Source organism: Chiloscyllium punctatum, chromosome 15 (genome assembly GCF_047496795.1).
Source record: "Chiloscyllium punctatum isolate Juve2018m chromosome 15, sChiPun1.3, whole genome shotgun sequence".
NCBI lineage: Eukaryota > Metazoa > Chordata > Chondrichthyes > Orectolobiformes > Hemiscylliidae > Chiloscyllium > Chiloscyllium punctatum.
The window spans coordinates 66,890,524-66,914,210 of NC_092753.1; the positions used below are offsets into that span (position 1 = coordinate 66,890,524).

The 23,687-nt window shown below is 39.1% G+C and overlaps 1 protein-coding gene across 9 annotated transcripts in view; it reads right to left on the reverse strand.

The window, feature by feature from the left end:
- bbx (BBX high mobility group box domain containing) overlaps positions 1 to 23,687 on the reverse strand; it is a 207,054-nt gene that overhangs the window by 115,531 nt on the left and 67,836 nt on the right. For 2 of the 9 annotated variants that reach the window (XM_072585383.1, XM_072585382.1), the window contains one exon: positions 10,957 to 11,034. The exons of the other annotated variants lie outside the window; for them this stretch is intronic. The gene's annotated coding sequence lies outside the window, so the exon portion shown is untranslated. The remainder of the gene's footprint in view (positions 1 to 10,956; positions 11,035 to 23,687) is intronic. 9 annotated transcript variants of the gene reach the window in all.

Here is a 23,687-nt window from a genome sequence, read left to right on the forward strand (position 1 = left end):
CCAAAAGATATAGGGGAGCCAATTTTTAAAAATATCCTTGGAGGCGTTCATCAATGGCTAGAATATATAATTTATTGCCCATTACTAGTTGCCTTTGAGAAGGTGTTGGTCAACTGCCTTCTTGAATCTCTAGTCCATTTGGTACATGTAGACCCACAGTGCCATTGTGGAGGGAGTTCCAAGACTTTGATCAAATGACACAGAAGGAACAGTAATATATTATCTGAATGTTGAGTGGTTTGGAGGGAAATTTGCAAATGGTGGTATTCCATGTATTTTCCATTCTGGTTCTTCCCGCAAGTTCAAACATCATGTGTTTGAATGATGCTGTCTCAGGAGCCTTGGTGAACTTCTGCAGTGCATCTGGGAGATGGTATACACTGCTGTCACTGAGCATGGATGGTGGAGAGAGTGAATGCTTATAGATGTGGTGCCAATCAAGCCAGCTTCTTTCTGCAGATCTGCCCTCAGCCCTTCCTACTCCATCTTCTAGAATGGCCGTAGGGTTCCTCACTTTGCACCCACAATTGTGATTTTAATTAGACTTTGTCGAGAATTCTGCTATGAGGTAATGAGTATCAAACCCCTGCCTGCTTTGATTGCTATCATTTAGCTTTTGTTTCTCACTGATGTGCAACAGTAAAAGCACATTTACAGGATTGAAGCAAGAAGAAAACGGGTTACAGATATCTGCCTGTGCAAGTGGTAAAGGGGCAGTGCTTTGAAAGCTTGTAATTTCAAATAAACCTGTTGGACTATAACCTGGTGTTTGTGATTGCTGACCTAGAAAATTTACCGTAATATAGAAAATAGAAAACCTTCAGTTTGCATTGGCTTCACTGGTACATTTCAGTAGACTGAAGAATAGAAATGTGAACAAGATACTATTTTGCAAAGGCAAATGACTGAAATGTCAGGGGATCATGCTTGCAGACTAAAGCAATGGTATTCCACAGAGCAGTCATCAGATCTGCATTTCATCTTTCTATTGTACAGAAGACTGTATCATGAAGACTGAATATTATAAACTAGATTAAAAGTACACGTAAGTCACTGGTTCACTGGAAAGAATTTCTGGGCCATTAGGGAGGAGGTGAAAAAATAAGTGTTAAACTTCCTGTGATTGTGTCAGAATGGGTGAAGTATTAGGGGTGAGAGAAATGGGCCAGGGTACTTAAAGGGAATGGTCCATGCAGAAAAATCGATGGGGAAGATGAACAATACCCTTTTAGTGTCATTTGCACAAATGTCAGAGATCTGTGCACAAGCAGCAATCTCTGAACCCAGACATCAATACATTGCACATCAGTGTTCAGCATGTGAAGGCCCTCTGACTGTGTGAATGTGATGTGGAGAGAAGACTGGAGGTGCAGTGAAGGTGTATTTGGTTGTGGCATCCTGCTGGAGGTGGCAGAAATGGTAGAGGATAATTCTTTGAATACGAAGTCAGAACATAAACAGGATATAGTCCAACCTTGTCCACCCCAGGCCAACACTGGCACCTCCAAATTTAAATTTTCTATTTAGACACATTACAACACTTAGAAGGCTTCAGACTATGAACTCAATCTCTATTTGTTTCCCTTACCTGGCACCGTGCTGCCCCATTTCCTCCAAACACCCATTGTTTGATTTTGCTTTCAGAAAAATTGACATATATTCTGCCATGAACAGCTATGGTAGATCCATCCCTCTCTTCTCTACAACCATCGCAACTCCTTTTACGTTTTGTTGTGACAATATGATCTCTAATCTCTCTCACCTTCTAACCTTCCCTCCTGTTCTACTTGCTGTTCTTCATTTTCTATACTATTAAACCCATTCACATTTTTGTTCTGAAAAAAAGCATTAACTCTGTTTCTCTCCTCACAGATGCTGCCAGACCCACTGAGTTTCTCCAGGACTTGCTGTTTATATTCTGAAGATTGTATTGCTTATCTGGTCCCAGGTTAAAGGACACCTCCTTGTGACTGGAGGAGAACGGGAAATGTAGAGGGTGAGGATCCAGTTGTTGTGGTCCACTTAGAACCAAGGATTTAGGTAGACTTGGAAATTATGGAACTCTGTTCTGAAAGGAGATTTTGAAGAGTTAGGGTCAAAACACACAACCTCAAAAACAAAAATCTCTAGTTGGCTAGCAGAGTATGTAAATTTGCATAGTATCCTTAAAATTAAAGAAATAAACACTCCAAAGTGTGACATGGGAAGGTGTTTTTTTAATATATAATTCAGACAGATATCTGTAAACCCATTTTCTTCTTGCTTCAATCCTGTAAATGTGCTTTTACTGTTGCACATCAGTGAGAAACAAAAGCTGCATGATAGCAATCAAAGCAGGCAGGGGTTTGATACTCATTACCTCATAGCAGAATTCTCGACAAAGGCTAATTAAAATCACAATTATTGTAGTTACCAGTGGTCAATAATTACAAACTACAAATACCAAATAACCATGAAAAAAAAATCTAACTTTTTAAAGGAAAAATTAGTTGTCTTGCTAGTATGTAGGACACTGGCTCCATTATAAAGATGACAATGCACTCTTCACAGTTGGACAATTCCACACACTCGAACCACCTTGCATGATGACTATCTTTCCACACAGAAGGCAATGGTATGTCAAATGTTCAAAACTATTTCTTAATAAAATAACCTCAACACATCAATGAAACAAAAACTTCCTCTCTATTTAGGAGATGGCGTAATACCAGTAAATTATTGGAGCTTGAAGTCCATCACACATGGAAATTATTGCATATAAAAAGAGAGTTTCCTTCAGAGAAACACCTGAGAAACTCAAACCTAGAAAGGATGATTTGCAATATTAACATACATGAATTATGTCTGTATGAAATTCTTCCACTTACTAGCTTTAAATAACAGGTTAACATGAGCATAAAGGAACATCATACAACACTAACCACACATAAATACATACATGCACATACTTTACACACATAGTTCTGTTTGCTTAGAAAAAAAAAGTATTTATAATCATTCATACAAGTGTTGTGTCGTCTGGCTTGATGCCAGAATACATTTCTGTAAAATAATAATTTCAAGTTATAGTGCATGTCCAGGATTCACCTTCACGAGTGAAATATATCGATTTGAAATTCAATTTATTAGGTATTAAAATTCAATTATCTGAGCATAGAAACAAATATATGGAGGAGCTATTTAAGATACTTATGAAACAAAAAATAAGTTTCTAATGCAGCACACATCAGCGGGATACAGACTGACAATGTATCAACTATATTAGTATGCATAAGCACAATACTTCAAGTTGAGATGCATAAACAGAAAGACTTATAAATCATTTTCTGAAGAAATATTGCAAGGTTTCCTGATGTAAACCACTTTGTGAAATGAACCATCTTCAACATACTTGAATTTAAGTTGAATGAATCTCATTTGCACAATATCCGAATGTTTTAATTAAACTAAACTCCAAGTACAATGTTGCCAGCCAGTTCAATTCACTGCTTGTATAAAATAAACCATACTGTATTCCTCTGCTTGAAATGAAAGTAAGTCCAATCTGGCCCACTGATGTTCAGTTGTGTTGCCAACTCAATCTTCTGGCATCAACATCTTGGGGTGACCATTGCCCAGAAGGTGAACTGGACCAACCAAAGAGATACTGCAGTTATAGGAAGAGGCCAGAGGTGGACAATTCACTAGCAAGTAACTTGCCTCTTGTCTCCTCATCACCTGTCCACTATCTGCGATGCACAAGTCAGACAGAGTTTCTGATTCAATACACTTCACTTGCCTGAATGAGTGCAGCTCCAACAAGAAACAAGGTTAACACTACAACAAAACATCATGCTTGATTACCACCTTTCACATGAACTCTCAGTACCACTATTGCAGAGTGACAGTAATGTATACCATTTACCTTTTTATAACACCAGTGAATTGCACTGGAAATCACTAACTTGTATAACGACCTGATGGATTCTACAAAGTGTGCTGCAGTAACTCACCAAGGCCCCTCCAACAGCATTTTCCAGACCTTTGACCTTTACCACCAAGAAGCTGTTGCATGGAATACCAACAGCTGCAAGTTGCCTTCCAAGTTCCACCATCCCGGGGCAGTCAATAAACGTGGACCACCAGTGAAGTGAATGTCCCAAAAATAAGTAAAACTCGGATATTTAAAAGAGTAACCTGGTCATGACTATATTCATCTGATTAATCTAAAACTTTTTTGCATTATAATTCCAATTAATCATTTTGTTATTACAAAACTGCTATTTTCTAACAACATAATCAGAATTTTTAAGTTTGTCCCGCAGACCAATTTCACAGTTCTCTAATTAATGGATATCTGTGTCTGAATTCATAAAGCTTCCCCATTTTGAACTGTGTGCAAATTAGTATTTCCAACTGTACTTCAAAAAACTTCCAAAATTAACTAAAAAATATGGATGTAGCATAGCAAACCTTTCAATTAAATAATGCAATCTGTTTAGCTCAGAATGTGAAGTACTTTTCACTGTTTCAGCCACTTCGGGAATCAAAGGTTCACTCTGAGCTGAATATCCATTCATTTCAACTCAATGTCAGTCGGTTAGAAAGAAAAAGTGAGTTGATTTAAGTGGTAGAGTGGAACACTTCTGCAGTGAATGGGCGTTCACTGCCAAAGTGCTCTCTATATAATTGATTCATTGTGCATTATGGATCCAATCCCAGAGTGAAGAAGCAACATCATCGAAAGATTCCAAGATCTTTTTCCTTGCATCTTACCTTTGCAATTTGAAAATCTAGGCAGCACCTACCATCTGATGTGACACAGAAGATTCTTGGCATTTTAAAAATCCAATATTTAAATCTCTTAAACATAACACATTTTCTAACTGTGCTTTAAAAAGCTTTTTGATTAATAGTAACTAACGTATAATGTAATGGGTCTGAAAAAACAAAAGTGCTGGAGCTCTTAAACACAAACAGAAAATGCTGGAGAAACTCAGCTGGCAAAGTCAGATACTTGTTACCTCATACAGTAGATTTATATTTAACACTGACCCATTGTCACTGAAGGACTCAAAAACCTGCTTCTCTCTCTACAAATGCTGCCAGAGCTGCTGAGTTTTTCCAGCACTTTCTGTTTGAGCTAAAGTTGAAGTTGCATTAGCTGCACCCAACAGTCTGTGAGCAGAGACAGCAAATTTTACACTAGACTTTGTAGGGAGTAGTTGTAATCTTACAGCTTCCAAGAGTCCTGCGAATAACGTCTGATTTGTAATGTTGTTGTACTTGGTGACATCACACAATAAACCATCTTGTTAACTAAGCATGGTGTCTCTGTTGCAAAGACCTTATGAGGGTGTATCTTTTACCACTTATCATGAGGTAAACCTTAAACAAACAATGGGTAATTAAGGACTGGTGGCAGCAAAATACCTTAAAACATCCCTTACATGACCAACTACCTTCATATTAATACACAAAGACAAGGATGGCCATCAATTTGACTGGGCAGAAGCGTGTACTGCAGATGTTGGAGATTAGGGTCAAGATTAGAGTGGTGCTGGAAAAGCACAGCAGGTCAGGCAACATCTGAGAAGCAGGAAAATCGACATTTCGGGCTCCCAGCCTCAATCCTGATGAGGGGCTTTTGCCCGAAGCATCGGTTTTCCTGCTCCTCAGATGCTGCCTGACCTGCTGTGCTTTTCCAGCACCACATCAATTTGACTGGAACAATGTAACCATAATCAGAACAAACTAACCAGAGACATGCACGGAAATTCCTAGAGACCCAGTTTTCAACCCGGGATGCCATCAACAAGCATGTAGGAATAAACCCCATGTACAAACCATATACAAAAGCAGAGAAAAACTGAAATGAGAACACCCACTTTAACAGACCAGCGAGGTAGAACAACGTTTCACGGAAATCGCACCGATGAAGTTACCAAGCACGACGACGAAATTTCAGCATGACAACCCACCAGCTAGGTGAATAAACCAGCAACCACAACCCCTATCATAAACACCTGCAGAGGTGCCAGATACCATGAAAAGGCACCCCTAGTGGTAATCAGTATATGACAATGAGCAGCAGGATGGATTTGAATCATCTGCGGAGACCCATGCCCCCACTGCAAGAAGAAGATTTGGAAATGAAAAGTTTTGAAACATGAGCTGACTACTTGAAGAGCATTACTGCTTAATAATAGTGAGCCAAAAGTAGACAGGCAGGAGGCTGGAAGAACACAGCAAGCCAGGCAGCATCAGGAGGTGGAGATGTCAATGTTTCAGGTGTAACCCTTCTTCAGGGCTGGGGGAGTGTGTGGGGGGAGCTGCAGATAAAAGGGGGTGATAAAGGCAGGGTGGTGAAGACAGGTAGAGGATACTACCTGATTGGTCAATGGGAGGAATGGATCTGGTTGGTGGTAGGGAGCAGTGGAAGTGAGGGGGAGGGGTTGGGACAGGAGTTGGGGGATGGGGAGGGAGGTTATTTGAAATTGGAGAACTGTGTTGAGTCCTCCATGCTGTAGGGTGCCCAGGCAGACGTTAAGGTGTTGTTGCTCCAATAGGAGTTGTTGTTTGTCTTAGCAATGGAGGAGGCAAAGGATGGTCATCTCAGAAGGGGAATTGAAATGGGCGGTTCGGTCGGGCCCTGTGGACCCGGCTGTGATGTTTACATTCGGCGTCCCCAATGTACAGTATACCACATCGGGAGCACCTGATGCAGTCAACTGGGTTGGAAGAGAGGCAGGTGAACCCCTGCAACCAGAAAAGATGCAAAACCTGCCAGTACATCACCCCTCTCACCTCCATCCACAGCCCCAAACAGTCCTTCCAGGTAAGACAGAGGTTCACCTGCCTCTCCTACCACCTTTATCTTTTATCTCCTACCACCTAGTTTACTGCATCAGGTGCTCCCAATGCGGTCTTCTCTACACTGGGGAGACTGAATGTAAACTTAGGGTAAACATTCAGCTGGGTTGACAGGGGCCAGCTGGACCTCCCAGTCACCACCCATTTCAATTCCCCCAACACTCCCTTTCTGCCATGACCATCCTTGGCCTCCTCCATTGCCTAAACAAACCACAGCTCCTATTGGAGGAATGACACCTTATCTTCCACCTGGGTACCCTGCAGCCCGGAGAACGCAACACAGTGTTCTTCAATTTCAAATAACCTCCCTTCCCAGTCCCTCCCCCTCCCCGCCACCAGCCGGATTCCTCCCATTGACCAAGCAGGTCGTACCCTCTACCGGTCTTCACTAACCCCGCCAAACCCTTTATGTGCAGCTCCCTCCACACCCACCCCTAGCCCTGATGGACCCGAAACATCAACTTCTGCACCTCCTGTTGCTGCCTAGCTTGCTGTGTTCTTCCAGCCTCCTGCCTGTGTACTAATAGCCAGCCAGCAGCTGAAACATGGAGAGGAAGGGCGAGGGGGAGAGGGGAGAGGGAGAGGCAACCAGCAACAGGGTAAGCTCAGCCTGATTTATGCCCTATTCTGTCTGTGAGTGGCTCTGCACAACATGATCTGGCCAAACTGTGAGAGCTGTTGTAACCAGATCTAAATGAGTTTTCTGCATTCACATGGTCGCAATTGCTAAGAGCGCAAAGGATTCATTTTGAGTGCAATAGCTGTCCATGTGCTATACTGACATTGCCAGCTTATTTACCAACATACCACTCAAAGAAGATACTGACATCTGTACAGTGTCACTTTAGCATAGCAATCTAGATGAGCCAACAGTGTCTGGATCCGTGTTTATCAAACTCATGAACTTCGCAACTTGTGCAGTTAAGTTCATTTCAATGATACCACATGTATGCTCAAATAGATGGCATTGCCCTGGGATCCCCCAATCATAAGAAAAGAACCAGGAGCAGGAGTAGGCTGTCTGGCTGATTTTTTTGGTTGACTTAGATCCACTTACCCGTGCTATCACCGTATCCCATAATTCCTTTATTCAAAAAAAAATCTACTCGAGCTTCAAAAACATTTACTGAAATAGCATCAGCTACCTCACTGTGGAAGGGAATTCCATAGATTAACATTCTGGGTGGAGAAGTTCCTTCTCAATTCAGTCCTAAACCTGCTCCCTCCAATCTTGAGGCCATGCCCTCTTGTCTTAGCTTCACCTGCAAGTGGAAACATCCTCTCGATTTCTATCTTATCCATTCCTTTCATAATTGTAAATGGGATGGATCTTATAGAAACATTCTTCTGAATTCCAATGAATATAATCCCAGTCTACTCTGTCTCTCCTCAAAGTCAACCCCTCAACTCCAGAATCAACCTAGTGAACCAACTCTGCACTCCTTCGAGTGCCAGTACATCCTTTCTCAAGTAAGGAGACCAAAGCTGCACAGAGTACTCCAGGTGTGGCTTCACCAGCACCTTGTACAACTGCAACATACCCCTCTCTGCTATTAACTCAATCCCCTTAGCAATGAAGGACAAAATTCCACTTGCCTTCCTAATTACTTGTTGCATTTGCAGACCAACCTTCTATGATTCATGCACAAGGACACCCAGTCCCCTCTGCATCGCAGCATGCTGCAACTTTTTATTATTAGAGTAATAAACCTTTTCACAATTACTCCTACCAAAATATATGACTTCACATTTATTAATGTTGTGTTCCATCTGCCAGATCTTTGCCCACTCATTCAACATATCTATGTTCCTCTGCAAAGTCTCAGTCCTCTGCATACTTTGCTCTGCCACTCATCTTAGTGTCATCTGCAAACTTTGACATCCTACACGTGGTCCTCAACTCCAAATCATCTATGTAAGTTGTAAAGAATTGCAACCTCAACACCGATCCCTGGAGGCACACCACTAGTCACTGATTGCCAGCCAGAGTATTGATCATTTATCCCCATTCTTTGATTCCTGTTAGTCAACTAATTCTCTAACCATGCTAGTACTTTACCGTTAACGCCATGCATCCTTATCTTAGGCAGCAGCCTCTTGCGTGGCACCTTCTCAAAGGCCTTTTGGAAATCTAGGTACACCCATCCACTGGGTCCCTGTTGTCCACCTTGCTCATAATATCTTCATGGAATTCCAAAAGACTTGTGAAGCATGACCTGCCTTTCATGGATCCATGCTGTGTCTGCCCAAAAGGACACTTTCTATCGAGATGCCTTACTATTTCTTCCTTGATAATAAACTCAAGCATCTTCCTCACTACAGAGGTTAAGCTCACTGATCTATAATTCCCCATCTTTTGTCTACCACCCTTTCTAAAAAAAAACAGTGGTGTCACATTTGCTGTTTTCCAATCTGGAGACTGCCCCAGAGTCCAGCAAATTTTGGAAAATTACTGCCAGTTCACTTGCCATTTCTCCTGGTACCCTGGGATGCATTCCAGCAGGGCCAGGAGACTTATCTATCCTTAGTTCCATTAGCTTGCCCAACACTACCTCTTCCATAATGATTGTTTCCAGGTCCTCACTTACCTTTGTCTCTTTGTTGTCAATTACTAGCATGTTATTAGTGTCCTCCACTGTGAAGACAGATACAAAATACCTGTTCAATGCCTCAGTCTGAATCATCATATCTCCTGCCTGTTCTTTAGCCACTCTTTTGTTTTATATAGTTTTATAAAGTTTTGCTATCTGTCTTTATATTCTGTGCTAGCTTTTTCTCATGTTCTATCTTACTTTTCTTTATAGCTCTTTTTGCGGCTTTCTGTTGACCTGTAAAGTTTCCCCAGTCTTCTAGTTTCATGCTGCTTTAGGCCACTTTGTATGCCTTCTCTTTCAATTTGACAGTCTCCCTTATTTCCTTAGACACCCATGGCAGATTTCCCCTTTTCTTACAGTCCTTCCTTTTCACTGGACTATACTTTTACTGAGCATTTTGAAAAATGGCTTTGAAAGTTCTCCACTGCTAGTCAATTGTCCCACTATAAAATTTTTGTTTCCGGTCTACTTTAGCCAACTCCTCCCTCATTCTATTGTAGTCTCCCTCGTTTAAGCACAGGACCTTGGTATTGGATTTATCTTCGCACTCTCCACCTGTATTCTAAATTCAACCATATTGTGGTCACTCCTTCCAAGAGGATCCCTAACTATGAAGTCATTAATTATTTCTGTCTCATCACACAGGACCACATCTAGGATAACTTGCTCCCTCATTGGTTCCATTACACAACATTCAAGAAAACTATCACTGACACATTCAACAAGCTCCTCTTCAAGGCTACCCTGACCGAGCTGGTTCGACCAATCTGTATGTAGATTAAAGTCCCCCATGATAATAGCCATATCATTTTTACAGGCATTAGTTATTTCTTTGTTTACTGCCCACCTCAATGTGATATGGTGGTTTGGTGGTCTGGTGGTCCACAGACTACACCCATCAGTGACTTTTTCTTCCTCATTCAACCTTATTGCCATAGAACCTATATTTCTCAGCACCGCCCTGATGTCGTCCTGGAATATCAGAGTTACACCACCTTCCTTACCTTCCTCTCTGTCCTTCTGAATAGTCTGGTACTCATGGATATTTAACTCTCAGCCATGACCATCCTGTAACCATGTCTCCATAATGGCTACCAAATCATATTCATTTATGATGATTTGTGCTGTTAACTCATCAATCTTGTTATGAATGCTATGAGCATTCAGGTAAAGTGCCTTTATGCTAGCTTTCTTACCCTAATGATTTCAAACATCTCTAACAATATTTCCTGAGTTTCTGCTTGCTCGATTGTTGGTTACCATGAGAAAAGCACTTTTGATGGATTGATGTCCAATCTCCTACTCCTTGATGATTTCTGATATGTCATAGATGACACATTTACAATATTTAAATTCACAGCAGCAAATAATTTCTGTACAGAGCTGAATAAACACCATGCGCTCACATTTATCAGTGAATTGGAGCAATCAAAAGAGCACACTTTCCTGTTATAAAGATGTGGGTGTAGTATACTGTATCTTTACAAGAGTTAAAAGCTAGAAGAACTACCTGACAGCACCAAGTGTTCTGAACAGATGCACTGTAGCATGTGGTCCAGCTACTGGAAGAGCTAGGGTAGCTGGTTGCCTGGAGACAAAAACAGATTTGAATTAGGCCGATCATTTTAAATAATACCCCGGAAAATACCAAATTCCAATCAAGTTTGAATTTAGTATATTGACAATCTTAAAAGCCAATGATACAATCTGATGCTTTGAGGCTATAAGATTAAGACTGGGGAAAACTGGACAGTTGGAAAGAGAACTGCCATGCCACAAGCATGTAAAAACTGTCTGATACAGGTACCTTTTAAGAGAGCTACTTTTCAATCAGTAACCTGTAAAGCAGAAATCCCTAAGAAGAAGCAAAGATAAATCTTTTCTTGTGTTGCTGGTTTAAATTAAGCAGGAGGGTTTACCCAGTGTCATAACATTCCTCAATGTATTAGCTGAGATGTCTATCAATGGGTTCTCAACTACTGTCTACCAAAAGCCTACATTCACTAGTCAATACATGCAGTGGATTATTACAAGCTATAAGATCAATTTTCTTGGCCACCTCAATGCATAGGACCCTAGCGACGTGTTTATTGTGTAAGCTTGACACAGAAAGGGCATATCAAAACTATCCTGCCTAGTAACAGATAACTTGATCAGGGTGTACTTGCTACATATTGTGAAACTTCATGGAAGGGCCAATGCTGACCAGCTTTGATCCTCAGTGCAAACAACCTCCGAGTATCCTGGAACAGGAAGGTGTCTCAAAAATGTGAATAACAGGTAAAGCTAGCTATCGGATGCCGCTCCTTTGCATTGAGTCCATCATTGTTTTTCTCCATTAACAAGATGCTGCCGTCAAGCCAAAACAACATTGTGGCTACAAAACAAATTGGTCATGTGATGTATCAGTTTTAATGCCAGTGTGATGCCAGGTATATCCAAATGACTGGTGCACTGTAACAAACATTAACTCTTTGACCATTTGCAACTAGCAGCATGTCGTTTCTGCGCAACCATTCCGAGCTTGCAAGCCTCGGAAAGTTGATACGATTATTAGATACAATTCTGCTGTTGGAAATCATTCATTTAATAATCCACATTCTGCTAGGAGTTACACAAGAATCTAATTTAATAGCTTCAGTCAGGCTCATAGTACAATGCATTTGCACAAGCTAGATGCTCCAACTATGCAACCCCTCTGACCCTGTTTTATGGAAGTAAAGGAATTGGTACATACACTGCACCTTTCTCATTTAAAAAAAGACAAAAGACTTTCAAGCATCGCCATGGCAACATGCTGATCAATCAGAATCTACCTGCCTGGTCTGAGAATTAAAAGGTAGACAGTTATCTTTGCTAGTTGCATCTCAATGCCATATATGGCCCAATCAGCACCCTCTTCTCATGCTGTACAAAGTATGTCCTTTTCTGCCCCCAAGTTTGCTTCTTGTATCCTAGTTGTGACAAGCGCTTTAACTTCTTGTCTCCTCCTCGCAACGCTAAAGACAGGCAAATAAAGAAAATATCATACAGTCAAACAAAATATATATTGAATCAGTAAATACATGATTACAAAGCTAAAGGATCAGTAGATGATAAATTATGATACAGACTTAAAGCAACTTTACAGTAATAATTTTTAAAAATCTTTGAAAAGAAGTGGAAAATATACTTCCATCAGTCCTAGGAACTACACCTGACCAGTAATGTTAGCACTTATTACTAATAAATGATGAACCAGCTTGTTAACTAAAAATGGTGTCTCTTCTGTAAAAACATTATAGTTATCTACCTTCTGCCACTGATCATGAGATAGGCCCTAAAAATGTATAGACAAATGAGGATTAGTGGCAACAACCTGAAATAACCTCTACTCTGAACCCCACACAGGCAGAGGTAGCAGATGCCATGAGATGTCAGTAGTAGCAAAAATAGTAAGACCACAATGACAGTCAACAGGAATGCCTCCAGAATGCTTTTTATTTACATCTAAGTGTTTTAATTTAAAAAAAAATCAACTCCAGTCAACTTCATACAAACAATTGGCTTACCATAAGAAAATGCTAGCTTATAAATTAAGTATGAAAGAATATTTTTAGTGAGTCAAGGGCATCTACAAAAGAGATTTGTGAGCTGATAGTCTTCTCAAGACAATTTGTAAATAAGATTCACACCATAAAGTACTAATCTTCTTTTCTTTTTGAGGCACAAACTGACCGAAAGAGCATTTGCCACTTTTTGTGGTTATTTCATCTTCTCTTTTGTTTTAAATCTAAAAATTATCTCAGGGGTTCATCCCATAAAAAATAAAGCAACATAAAAAGTCAAATGTCAAAAACAACAATTCACTTTAATCACTGTAATACTGTGGGAAGAGATCATTGCTGCTGATTTTACATCAGAACATTCATGTTTGCAACGGCCAGTCTTTTTACAAAAATTAATGTCAGTTGGCCCGTGGGTACAATTCCTTTACTTCACAATTATTTTTTCAACAGGGGTTCTGATAAAAATGTTTATTGCCCTGGACACTGACTGTACCTTGGGGAGAAATGGCAAGTTCAACAACTTGTTATTACAAAAATAAAATGGAAATGTGGAAGTATAGTTATTGAGTGAACAGACAGAAAAGATGACTTGAGAGACAAACAGAATAAAACATGCAAAGCCATAAAATATCTAAAAAATAGTCTGACTGAGATAACGAGATAGAAAAATATATTAAGCTGCAATACTGAGGTACAATCAGAATACGCAATGGACCAAAACATTAAAACCAAGCAAAGGTTTTTGATAGAAACAGTAAGTGGACCAATTATAATAGAGTTAGATTACAATATCTTTGACACACTAACCCACCGTTAATTTGACACTCCACATCATTACGTTCTATAATGATAGTCATAGTTTAAAAAGAAGAGGGCTTGCAATGAAGACATAGAGGAGGAAAAATAATTTTCTCTTACAGGGTTGACGGTCTTTGGAATTCTCTTCCTCAAAAGCCAGTAGATGCAGAATCTTTTAACATTTTTTAAGACAGAAGTAGATCAAGTTTTTATTTCCAAGGGAATGAAAGATTATCGTGGGAATGTAGAACTGAGGATAAAATCAGATCAGCCACAATCTTACTGAATTATGGAGTAGGCTCAAAGGGCTGGATTGGCCTAATTTTGTTCCTTGTTTGTATGAATTTGCTGTTTTTCAATAAGTTCACATTTTCCCTCAATTGCTTCTGTCATTCCATTCCTCTGAAAATGTTCATCATTGCAGGGGTACAAGTTCGCTGGGGCAGCTTCCCTGTTAGTTGGTTGTCGTGGTCATTATTCAAGCATGAACCTTCACACGAAAGGCAGGGAAAATATTTGACTGATGTGGCAAGATTAAGGATGAGGGAAAGGGGCAGGATTACCAACTCAATGCAACTCAAACTAGCCTTTGCACATCAATCGCAGATACACTCTTCCAGCAGAGATTACAGAATATTCAAAATTTAAATATTTTCATCTTTGTCCACAATAGCACTGAAGTCTTTAGACTTGCCTCACTAAGGCATCAAAGGAGCTCCAAGGCCTTAATGTTCATTTTGGATTATATTAAAAATTTCAAAACAATAATTATGCATTAATAGCCTCTTTAAAAAAAAGTCGAAAATAAACAGTTTCTAAACTGTTTGTCGATCTATGGTTTGTCGATCTATATGAACAAAGTCATAGAAAAGGTAATTTACTCATAAATCTGAAAGATGGCAGTGGAGTAGAGTCAGAGCTCGTCCACTCCGTCTGTTTGTTTTATTCTTTTTCTCTTTCTTTTTGCATTTTTTGTTCCTCTTTCTTTTTGCCTCCTGTCATCAGGCAGCATTGGCAACGTCCAGAATGAAAGCAAGTGCAGACTCCCAGCCTCAACGTGAAGCCCGGTGCAGTCTGGGTTGAAAGGAATATTATTCTGATCTCTCATTTCTTTATTTTTATAATTTATAGCTGGACTTTTCATTAATCTATATGTTCCGCTAAGAATCTGTACTTAAGAACCTGTACCTAGGTACCTTGGTCCCTAAGATGGCACCATAAGTGGCAATGTATAACTTTTCAGTGTACTCCTGAGAGTACAGGTGACAATAAAGCTGATTCTAATTCCAAATATCCATCATTTGTTATCTCTTTTTCACAGTGCCAAAAAAGTGTTGGTGAGTCAGATAAAATAACAAAAACAAGGTAGAAAATTAAAATATTTGCATAGCACATGGTATTGTGAGAGCTGTAATGATACCTCATTCACTTAAGCTTGTATGTTGACGATAAACAACAGCGAGGATATTAGACAAGTACAGCCAAAGTGCTTTTCAAGGAGGAATGATCAGGGACTGCTGCATTTATGCAAATATAGCAAATAGCATTCACCATAATGTTGCAATGATGCTCAAATTACAACATACACAAGCTTGCTTGCACAGGTTGAACAAATACAGCATAATACATGAGGCAGCATGTGTTACTGGGCATTTGTACTTGCTGTACTATGTCTCCATCCCAAACTGAAACTTACAGCAATCTAGTCAGTGCATCACGTACCTACTCAACCACAAAAATTAAGTAACTTGCACATAACTCAGAAATCCTAATAGACAAGCCAGTTTACAGACTGATTCGGGAGAAATGAAAATCGAAGGTAGTGTAAACACTCAGCATTTCCAACAGCATCTGCAGATGCAGAACACAGAGTGAATCATTCAGGTTCATTCTTCAACACTACAGGGAAAAGACGAAGATGCCCCATGTTTTACAAGCACAACGACAGGAAAATGGAGCTGATAAGGTGGCAGGGTGAGCAATCAAAAAAAGTGGTGGAAGACTGAAGAAATTGTCAAAATGTATGACAACGCTTGGAGGAAGGAGTTGATAATGGGAGAAGTATAAAAATAGAAAAAGGATGCAGAGACATGTAAAAGTGAAAACAGAATTACCAACAGCTGCCATCCAAAAACAAAATAAATACAACAAAGAACACAATTTGGCAATGAGGTATAATCTGAATTGTTGACCACAGTGTTGAGTCGAGAACAAAGCAAGTGCCTAATTGAAAATACTGGTTTGTGTATAATTTCACTGCAGTGACCCTGAACTCCCAGTCACCGGGATAGAATAAAACAGGGAGAAGCTGTTCCCCCTTGCAGAAGGAATAAAGCATAGATTTGAAGTGTTTTGCAAAAGAAGAAAGGGTGATGCGAGAAAAAGCATTTTCCACATGTCATCAGGGTATGAAATGTACTGGCTGGAAATATGATGGAGGCATGTTCAATTGAATATTCAAGAGGCAATTATTTGGATATAAATTGTGTGCAAAACCAAAAAATCAGGAGGTGGCACTAGATAATAAGGCTTGTTTGAAGAGCCAGTACATTATGTGGAGCAGAATGGCCTCCTTCTGTGTTGTAACAATTCTTGGATTCTGCGAGTTCATTTTACAGCTCAGTCTGGGTTCTCTGTCCCCAGCCATGAAGCTCAAATAAGTATGAGATTACCTTTATGATTTTCTGTTGAATTGTCTCATTTATTTTTCCCTTCCTCGATATGGAGGCACCCTCACTAACCCTGAAGAAAAACGATTAAAAAAAACTAGCATCGAAACCAAGGAGGTGGGGGGGGGGGCAACCCTTCCAATGGATCTGCGTCAGCCTCATTATACAGTGTAAAGGACGTGGCTGCATTAATGTATGGCTCCGATGCAGGAAACTCCTTCCACTGAGCTGGCAGTTTTTGTACTTGACAGTGGCAAAATGGTGGAGAGGTCACAGAATTGGAAATTCAACAACTTGAATCTGCTCTCCAGAAACAGCAGCCGATTGAACTCAAGTCAAACTGTTCCCCAACAGCAATTTTACACCGAGGAGCAAGTTGTCAAGTCTGGTGACTGTAAACATTCTGTGCTGCAATTGTACCATCACCTAAATGACTCTGCAGGTAATATACATCTGGGGAGGTTTCACAACGGCATGCTTATTTAGGCATTCAGGTGGACATTTTTTTTAAAAAGTTATTTTTGATAGGTTGTGTGTCTTTAGCATGTGCAGTATCTGGTGCTTATTCCTAACTGCCATGAAGATGGCTATCAAAACCTCTGTGTTGCTGACAGCACATCAAGAAAGACCATGCTACAGGGACCTGACAGCAATTTTCTAGGCTGAGGGGCCTAAATCCCTTCCACTCAGTAGTTCATTTAACTCCACATGACCTTGAGAAACCCAGCCACCAACCCACCCCTCAGTCTCTGGTCATCCTGATCTTATTGGAACCTTGCAGCACGGTTCCTTTCCAATGAGGGATATCTGTATTTTCAGGAGTGATCGCTGCACCTTGTTGCCACTGCTGTGATTGACTTAACTCCTTAAGGTGGAACTTCCAGCCAGATGTTGGTGGGGAGGGGAATGGGTGGATCAGTCGCCCTATCCTGAGCTGGACAGCCACCAAATTGCTGGGACAGTCCAGCCAAAGCAGTGATGACTCAACACAAACATTTCAATCAGAAACAGGGTCACTGCCTCCGCATAAAATTCCAACCATTCTCTCCCCATCTATCCCCTTAAGCCAGTTCTTCAATTTTTCAGCTTCAACTTAATTACCTCCTTTTCTTTTCTGGACAAAACAGTTTCACCCTATCCAGTCTTTACTGATATTTTTAATTTTTTGGTTCTGGAATCAGCCGTACAGATTATTTTAAGTTTGCCAGAGTCACAAGATCCTTTTTGTAATATGGAGATCAAAATTGCTCAGGAGTCTTGTCCAAGTAAGGTTTGATACAAGTTTAAAACAATTCCTCTGCTTTTCAATTCAAACCCAAAAAAGCGAACCCAGGAGGGTTTATATGCATTTTTCGGCTTTGTGCTGCATGTGAATCAATGATTTAAGTACCTGATATAAGTGTCTCATCTCCTTGTTCCTCTACAAAATTTAAACTTAATTTCTGAGGAGTATGTACATTTCTCCTCTTATAATGCAGATGCCACAGTAATCTATTAAAATTCACGTCATTTACACATTCATTCTGCAAGTTTATTCACACTTTCTTGTATGCACAATATCAATAGAAATTAGTGTTAAATTTATTGAGTTAAATTGAAACTTATCAAAGCACATTGGGGAAAAAGAAATACAAGTCACACATACTTAATAACAGGGTGATGTTTATTGAAAGAGGAAAAAAGGATGCTGATATAGTATTTGGACCTTTCACAAAAAGTAACTAGCAATCTAAAGCTGGTAACAAAATGAATGTAGTAGTACTGGGAATGTGTTTCAAGTGCTGCATTTGCAAAACAACTTTAGTGTAGTGTGAAATAGTTTTTTCCTTAAAACTTACCTAAACTAGAGATGTGGTCTACATATAGTTGAGAATTTCTTTCTGTATTATATCCTGATGAAGGGCTTTTATCCGAAACGTCGATTTTGCCGCTGCTCGGATGCTGCCTGAACTGCTGTGCTCTTCCAGCACAACTTATGATAGTTGCCATACTGATCACATTCACAACTATTGGTCAAGCACTCTACACTAGTAGCTAGATCTAATTACCAACTTTGGAACACATTTTACATTTTCAAATGTATGACACCCAAAAAATGTGTATCGCTTCGGATTCAGAGCATGGTCACAGATGTTTAAATAGGAAGTGAAACTTTTTAAAAAATTATTTCTTTTTAATTCCTTCATGGGTTGTGGGTGTCACCAACTGTCCATCTCTAGTTGCCCTTGAGAAGGTGGCCTTCTTGAACAGCTGTCCATGTAGTGCAAGTATACCCAGTGCCCTCATTTTCTCCCCGTTACTAAGTATATGCTTCCTTGAGTTTATGCATTTGTACCATAATTATTTCAGTCATCTGTATCATTATCAACCACAAATAATATCAACCATTCTAAAGAAAAATCTTCTCAATTAATCAGATACGTATCTTTGGGTATCTCAAAAGATCTATTAGACAAACCACACATAATTCTTTTTATTTCAAATTATTTATATAATCGTTACATTTCATTGTATATAGTTACCACGATTATCATTATTTTATTCCCAGTTTCTGCTGTTCACTGACATTCATCTTTTGTCCCACTATAAGCAGTTACATGGAATGGGCAACAAATGCTGACCTCGCCAGCAATGCTCAAATCCTGTAGAAGAATAAATTTCTAAAAAGTCAGTCTCACCCAAAGATGTCTTTTGAAAATAGAGATATGAATTTTGAAATCAAAAATCTAAATTAAAAGGCTGCTAATCTCAAGTCTTAATCTTTGAACAACAAATATCAACACAACTGATCCTTGCTGAAGAGCTTACACAGGTTCACGTGTGACAATGTTTTGATGGTAAAAATTACTACTGTAACTCAGAGGAACTGTCAAAAACTACACCTTCCAAATATTCACCAGCCACGTACAGGGTAGACCCTGCACCAGCTATAGCACATGTCATTTCTTTCATAGAAACAAAGAAGAAACAGAGTAATTAAATCCTACCCTCAAAACTTGTTAACAATCAGTTTTCTCAATTTATTTTCTGGATTTGATCATTAAAACATTTGGAAGTTGAATTTAGTTAGCTGTAACATCGCAGTAAAATGTTAAGTCAGAAAAACTCAATTCAAATGATTGTGCTTTTAAATTAGCTTTATTGCATTTTCTAGAGAGAATTTGAAGTATGCACTGTTCCTGTATTATTCAATTGCTATAAAAGACATGGTGATTTTTCATTGACCTGACAAACATGGTACATAGGAACAGGAGTGGATCATACAGTTCATCAAGCCTGCTCCATCATTCAATATGATCATGATCATCTTAGACTTCAACTCCACTTTCCCACCCACTCTTTGTATCCCTCAATTCCCTGAGCCTCCAATAAACAGTATTAGCATAACTGCTGAATTTTCAATGAAGAAATATCTTCAATTCTGTTAGTGAAGGGATTTCTCTTTATCCCAGTCCTAAGTGATCAGACCTGAAACAAATGGGACTTGTTCTAAGTTCAAGCCCCTTTAATGTTAAATACTTCAATGAGATCATCACTCACTCTTCTAAACTCCATAGAATACAAACCTGACTAACTCAGTCTCTCATCACAGAACAACCCCCTCATCCCAGGCACAATCTAATGAACCTTTGCAGTACTGACTTCAATATAAATATATATTTCTTTGAATATGAAGACCAAAACAGTGCACAACATTCTCGATGTGGTAGCACCAAAGCCCCGGACAATTTTTGTTGTCCAACAGGCCATTTATCTTCCTATTGATGGATATACTTCCATGCTAACTTTGTATTCTTTGCACGTGGTATCCAAGACTTGCTGAATCTCAAGCTTCTCAATTTAAAAAAAAAGTTCTATTTTTTTCTATTCTTTACTGCAGAAGTGAAAAAAATAATAGTTCCCACATTATACCCCATCTCCCCCATGTATTTGCCACTTATGTAACCTGTCTATATCGCCTTGTTGCAGCCTTTGTCTACCTCACAATTTTTGTTTCAACCCAAGTTCGTGTCGTTAGCAAATTTAGATTAATTATTGTCTCTTCATTAAGTCATTACTGAGGATCGTAAATAGCTGAGTTCCCAACACTGATTCTTGCACCGCTGCACTAGTCATAACTATTCAAATTCAAAAAACTCCAATTATGCCTACTCTCAGCCTCCTGTTCATTAACTAATCCTCGATCCATGCTAATATATCACTCCAATTCCATTATCTCATACTTTGTCTATTTACCTTTTATGTGTGCTTTACTGAACACCTTTTGAAAATTCACATAGCGTCACATCTTCTGTCTTGGCTATCCCTACTATTACATTCTTAAAAACTTGAAAAACTTTGCCAGACAGGACTTCTCTTTTAGAAAGCCATGCTGACATGTTCTAATCATATTATAATTTTATTAAGTACACTGTTAAAACTTCCTGAATAACAGATTTCAGCATGTCCCCAATAACTGATGTCAGGTTAACTGGTCTATAGTTACCAGTTTTCATTCTCTCTCCTTCTTTGAAAAGCACAGTTAACTTGCTAACTTCCAATCTGCTGGAAGCATTCGAGAATCTTGGCAATTTTAGAAAATTAAAGCAAGTGCACCCATTAACTGTACAGCTATCTTCTTCAGAAGCCACCTGAATGAAAAACATCAGATCCTGGTGTATGTCAGATCTTATTCCCTTGAGTTTCTCCATGACTATATTTATTACACTCATTCCTCTGTATCTGTGAGGGCTCTGTTCTTGAGAGCCCCCATGAAAGATGAAATTCACAAGTGCACAGCTCATTAAAAATAGGTTGGAATGGTTAAAAATATTGCAGATACACAATTTTTGGCGGATGGTAATTTTTGTTTAACTTATTTTTTCGCGTGGAGAGGCAAATTTGCGATTTTGTGGACACAGAGGACTTATTGTACCTCAATGCCTCCTCTGCATAGCACCTAGGTTACCCCCTACTTGAGGTATGCAACTTATACCTTTTACTATGAAGACAGATACATAAGTTTCACCTAATATTTTTGCCACTTCATTCCCCTTAATAGTTTATGCTTCAGCTTCTAAGGGTCCAAAGTTCACTTCAGCCACTCGTTTCATCTACTGCTAAAATCTCCAACAATCTGTTTTTACATTGTTAGCTAGTTTATCCTCGATTTGGAGATGCCAGTGTTGGACTGGGGTGAAAAAAGTTAAAAATCACACAACATCAGGTTATAGTCCATCAGGTTTTAATTGGAAGCACTAACTTTCGGAGCATCACTCCTTCATCAGGTAGAGCAGCGCTCTGAAAGCTAGTGCTTCCGAATAAACCTATTGGACTATAACCTGGTGTTGTGTGATTTTTAAACTTAGTTTATCCTCATTCTACTTTGCTTATTTTCAAAACTTTAAATCCATAAAGACCATAAGAAACAGGGACAGGAGTAGGCCATTCAACCCATCAAGCCCATGTCACCATTCAATAGGATCATGGCTGATCCAACATTCCTCACATCCACGTTCCTGTCCTTCCCCCACAACCATTAATTCCCTGACTGATCCCCTTGCTGGCACTTTTTCTAGTTTCTATAACATTCATAATTCTCAGAAGTACTAATATTCTTTGCAACATCAACCTCTACTTTCAAGCTTTCAACAATTTAGTAAGCCACAAATGGCACACTGGTTGGAGGTGTTTATCAAAAATTGTCAAAGTTCTAATAGTTGATTCAAACACATGGATGGATGGGGAGTTTGAGGGAAGACAACAAATTGTGGTCATGTATTGCCTTTGATGCAGAAGGTGATGCAGAATGGGGAGTCACACAGAATAAGCAAACGGGTACCAACTTAGAGGCAGCAAAATACATATGAAAGCCAAATCATGTTCTGAAAGATTTTGTTTCAGTTTTGAAAAAGTGCACAGGTGCAAAGGTTATGGGGGAGTTCCAAAGAGCCATTTCTGAAGTTCTAAAATACTGTCCAAAGCAGAGAGCAAACATTTGTAACATATATTCAAAGGGAATGAGAGGAATACAATACAAAAGGAGATCAAGAGACATGGGAGGAGATAAGATACAAAGGGAAATATTAAATTTCACATGTTGTGAGAGATGATAAATGGGCAAGTAAATTTAGTCTAAGACAGGAATATTTGGAAAAAGTTGAAGTTCATGAAACATTAAAGATGAGAAGCCAGCGAGAAACATGAACAATTCAAGTTAGAAACCAAGAGTTTAACCAGGAAAGAAACTGACAAAGAAGTTGAATCAAAGTTGGTAGAAGTTTTAGAAAACAAAATGAAAGATTTGTAGGCAGATACAGAAATCAATGAGTAGAAAATGCAATTTATGGCTGAGGTGTTAAACAACTGGCCTTAGTGTTCCTAATCATGATATTTTGTGCAGAGAAAATTCTGACTTATCATGACTGAATATCAGCATGTGGTCTGAAACTGAACAGCGAGGTGTGGTTAGCATACATATAGAAGGCACCAAATAGAAGGCACCAAAAAGCAACATGGCATTTGCCTTACATCTAGCTTCCAATATTTGGTGTTGTAACTTAAGTACTTTCTTACAGGAGTAACAATTGTGCAATGTATATTGGTCCTTTCCACCATTTTCTGGTATGAAACACAGTGGAAATTCCTTATTTATGCAGGCCTTTTTAGTTATGAATGCCGAATCCTTCACGTTACCCTTTAATGACATTAACCCTTCTTAGATTTTCAACTCCTGGATTATGCCCATAGAAATAGATTAGCTGTCTTTTACACTTTCCAGTTAATTATGTTGAGTATGATAAAACAATACTTCACACTTGAATGGACAAAAATGGCAGAATATTAAGGACTGATCTGGGATCTTAAGACAAGAGGTGTTAGGCCAAATCTTCCTTTTAACTTCCTTGTTAATTTGAAGTACAACTCACATCATAATGCTACACAATGTATTAATATTTATAATTTACAAGATACTCATAATAACCACTATCATTTTGATTAATTTCTCACTGTGTAGTCAGACACTGGAATGACACGACTAACTCATTTACCATTCTGACTTTATTTGAAAACACAGAGAAATGCATCCATTTTGCTTGGTGCCATGTCAGATAAAGCATTGCTTAGGAATATACTGAGGAAAGCATAGTAATACGAAAGCATGGTAATATGAAAGCAAAGTAGTGTGAACGTTGAAGACTTAAAATCAAAACCAAATGCTGGAGAAACTCATCAGATCTGGCAAC